The following is a 4,480-nucleotide window of genomic DNA, read 5'->3' on the forward strand; positions in this document are numbered from 1 at the left end:
ATATGTTTTTACAGCCAGTATCCAGTACAAATATTGGAGCATATTATAATTCCTGCGCCGCTACCACCGTCAAATACTCAAACGCAGCCGCCAGAAATGGTAGCTTTACATCCACAATCCGCGATGGGTGCATCAATTTCCGTAAGTTTACTCATTACTGTACCTCGGTTTATATGAAAATACTTATTCTAATGTTACGTTACAGAAATAATCCAGCTCAACAACAACCAAATTTACCACTACCTGTAAATAACGGCGGCAACAATCACTTTCAGTAAGTTACTTTTATTATACATACAATCTATTTTTAATAGTGTTTTTCTTATTGTTACAGTGCCCCGTTGCCTAGGGGGGAAAAAGATATGCAATTACTAAAAGAATTTATAAAAACGTCTTCAGCCGCCATCGACCAAGAAGCGGCGCCACCACCACCACCGTCGCCATCTGATGAACCGCCCAGATGGCACGAGCCGTCTACACCCCCCAAGAGCTGGCGAGGGTTATCCATGGGGTGTCTGAAGAAGATGCTGACAATTTTCCAGGCCAGACAAAGAAATTCCCAACTCCAGACGGAGCGTTTTGAACGGGAATTGACTGCATCACGGCTTCAAGATGAAAACCTGCATCGAGAGATGAAATTTATTATACTAATTTTTCTTTTTAAATTTAATTTCACATTTGTAATTGTAGGTACTTAATAAGTTAAACACTAATGTTATAATGTACCTAGTTTTATGTACAAAATACATGGATTATTTAATGCGATTGATATTAATTAATTTATGGTCTTATTCGGTAAAAACGAGGTAGCATAGTGATACTTTTATTATGTTAAAAATATCAGTCTTTAAAAACGGACTTAAGAGAATGTTAAACTTGAAGCAAATTTGTTAAGCGTCACGTAACATTCATACCATTAGCTTTAAAATGTAATTTTCGATCTAATGAACAGGTGCGTTATGGCAGTTGACGTTTTCTTACCGAGTTGTCGCGGTTTTTCATTTTATTTCAGTGAGTGTGTGTTCTACTAGTATCTTTAAAAATTAAAAGACCAGTCGAAACTCGTGAAAAATGGCGGCGAAATCTCACATGGACACGTACCTTAAACACAGCATGTTATATTTTTAACCAAATTTAGGCTGTTTTTAGCCAAAACGAAAGTGAAAAAATTGTAATTATTGTCAATGAATCCTTTTCTTTGTTCTCTAAATTGGAACAAGTTGTAAATCGGCATATGCATGATGAAAGCGCATTTTTGGTAATACCGATCAGTGTTTTTTATTTTTATTTAAGTCACGATGACGTACCTTGTAAGTAAAAGGTGTAAGCCCAAATAACATTTCACAACTTTCTTTGCAGAACGTGGCATGAAATAAACATATTCTATCTGATTTGCACCAACCAACACTGGTGAACTTCAGTGGAAACAGAAGCAGAAGCAATATTAAAAGTAGAGCAACCTAAAAATTCAATTGCTTGAATTACAAAGAAAAGTTGAAAAAGAAAAACTCAAAAGATTTAACATCGACATTTGAGCTGTTTTTTACTATTATGTTTAAGTTCTATATCCTAATACAGATTTTATGGGCATATAGCATTTACATTGTTCTTATTAATAAATAATCACATATATGTTGAATGGTGGGTTTATGCAATCATTATCATTAGTTCACTATGAAAAATCATTAAGAAATAACCAATAGAAACAAAGCTTTATTGCACGTTACTAACCAACGAAATCACCCTGACCCTAGTAAACTAATGATAATGATTGTATAAACCCACCAATAATGTAGAAAAACAGTCGCGTACTATTGAGGTGTCTATATCCCTTTAAATACCCTGTATATTTCAACGTCGGATGCAACCGGTCATGTAGGTGGAGATTCTGAGGACATGAGCCACCGTCATTACCACCTGTTGATATTTTTTTTGGGAGTTTCCGGGGGATGTTGGGCTTGGCGTCACTTGTTGGTTGTTAAAGCTTGTTGGTGGCGGAAGTATTGCATTCTGAGTTGTATTAATTGAGTTTTGCTTTGTATCTTGTGTTTGTGTTTAAGTTATATTAAGCCACTTTGGTGTCGGGTAAAGTATTGTATGTAGTTCAATCTGTTTACTCTTTATGTACCTATATGAATTGTGCGATTTGTTATATCAGATATTTTCCATTTATCATTGTGCTAATAGATGTTGGTACCGTGACCAGGATATTGTGACTCGGCTGCTATGTGGCAGGAACTTCATTTTTCGTTTTAGTTTTTCATTTGTGCACCTTGTGAATTCTTTTACTAATTGTGTTTTGTTTCCTACAGACATACTACTTTGTGTGTGTGCTTCCAGAATGAATTATAGTGTTTATATGGCAACGCTGCAACTGACGTCAAAACTGACATTAGCAACCTTGACATCAGCTGTTCTAAATGTCATCTAGCAATGACATTCCCCCGCAAAATATCGTACCATTCGGTATCAGTCACGTGGACACACCCCACGGTCCTTAGTATACGGACCGTGGACACACCCCACCTTGAAATCAGGGTATAAAAAGGTGTGCATCCACGTGAAAACTTCAGTATGTTTCAGTCGTTATTGGTGAAGGAACTCGCCTACCTTTACACGACATACACACTCTCATACCTTCTGCTGTTATTAGCGAAGGAAGGATCTACACATACATACATCTACAACTAGTAGTCATGAAAGACCAATTCATCGTTGCCATAAAGTACAGTGTCAGTCAAGTATAATGCAATCTACCTCAATAACTCTTTAAGAAAGAAAAGAAGCATCTTCGACGAACCATAAACCAATTCTAAAACGTCCAGCCTTATCAGTTCCTGTATCACCTTTGCCGGATTCTCCAAAGAGATCACAGCAAGATAGTGCAGGATGGTAGTTGATTACAGTGTCAAATATTTCCAATCCTTATACATCAGTGTGTAATTATGAAATTGACTTAAAGGATCCACGACGTTTTATAGTTAGGTCGTTAATTAGACAATCAATAGGTTATAAATGTTCTAAATGTATTTCTTGTTAATTATTTAATTTTTAGTGTTCTACGTGTTGTTAGAAAAATTGTTTCACAAGTGTAAATACAAACTTATCACAAAAGACACTAAAGAATCAACAATAGGGCGTGACGATTATGCGGGCTCAGAGGGTGACCAGGTGTACGAAATGGCTTCCGTGGAGCTTGAAATGATCCAGCTCAGGGAGACCGTTCAACAACAGGCTGTCAAGGTTGAGGCATTCATGAAGTCCCAGCAGGAACTGAACCAACAGTTGTTGGAAACGAATCGGAGGTTGTTGGATGCCCTTGAAAGGAATCCTCCGAGAGGGACAACTCCGTTAGGTGTCGCGGTGTCTGATGTAGCAAGCGGTGAGTCTGTTCCAAGTCGAACTGTAGTTCCCAATCCCGGTCCTAGTTCCCTTCCTTCTATTCTCTCCAGCTCTGTTGCTACCACCAGTGGTACCAATATGGATTGGAAAGAGATCGCGACTTGGTTAGCTAGGCGTGCTTCTGTGGGTTCGGCAGTACAAAAACCTTTCTTTGCGTCTGGTAGAAACCATCCCATAGTATTCTTAGAGCGGTTTGAGATCTCTGGGTCCTAGGGTGCTGGAATGGATGTTGATCAGGGAAGGACAGTGGGAGAGCTTTGAGGATTTTCGCAAGGACTTCTTAGGGTTATATTGGTCGGGTGTGTAACAACACTCAGAACGGATGAGGCTATTGTTGAAGCGGTATCTTCCGGATAAGGGGCTTTCCATGTCGGAATATTTTATTAATCAAATCACATCGTTGCGTGCCGCGTCCCCTTTGGTCCCGGAGGTGGTTTTGGTAGAAGATGTGATCCAGCAATTTCCGCAGTGGGTGCTGTCGTTGTGGACCATGTCGCCAGATAAAGATTTGAAGGGGACTTTGGAATTCTTGGCGAGCCAGGAGGCCAACTATAGCAAGAGATAACGTCCCTTTTCAGAACCGACGTCTGCACCTGTGACCCAGAGGCAACGGTTGGAATGTCCGGATGACCAGCAAGCTGAGCCGGGGAGCAGTGGTCGCCAATCGGGAAACTTCCAAGAGGGCCGATAAGAAACTCCTATTATGACTGGTCATCCAACTTTGATTGATTTGAACATATTACAGATTAATAATTTATCTAGGGAGAAGGAAATTTTGAGTGAAAGATTTAGTAAGGTGTTTATAGTACAAAATTAACCAGTATTAAATGCATGACATACAATTAAGGTTGATTATGTTGGTAAAATGGTACCATGTAGAAAAATTCCATTTGCATTAACAGAATCATTAAAAACTGAACTTGATGTGCTCGTCAAGAATGGTGTAATATCAAAAGTGCATGAACCTATAGTATTTGTTAGTGAGGGAAGGATGAAAAAGAAAATGTGAATCGTTTATCAAGAGTTTTACAGAGAGCTCAAACTATACTTACTCGCTCTATACGCAATCACTTTGTCC

The 4,480-nt window shown here is 38.8% G+C and overlaps 1 long non-coding RNA gene across 1 annotated transcript; it reads left to right on the forward strand.

The window, feature by feature from the left end:
- Positions 1–7: 7 nt before the first annotated feature.
- On the forward strand, positions 8–665 carry LOC116169993. The gene is made up of 3 exons (XR_004145143.1): positions 8–141; positions 206–274; positions 335–665. It is a non-coding gene; the product is annotated as an uncharacterized LOC116169993 (long non-coding RNA).
- The last annotated feature ends 3,815 nt before the right edge of the window (positions 666–4,480 follow it).

The sequence above is a fragment of the Photinus pyralis genome, unplaced genomic scaffold (genome assembly GCF_008802855.1).
Source record: "Photinus pyralis isolate 1611_PpyrPB1 unplaced genomic scaffold, Ppyr1.3 Ppyr1.4_LG4, whole genome shotgun sequence".
Classification (NCBI taxonomy): domain Eukaryota; kingdom Metazoa; phylum Arthropoda; class Insecta; order Coleoptera; family Lampyridae; genus Photinus; species Photinus pyralis.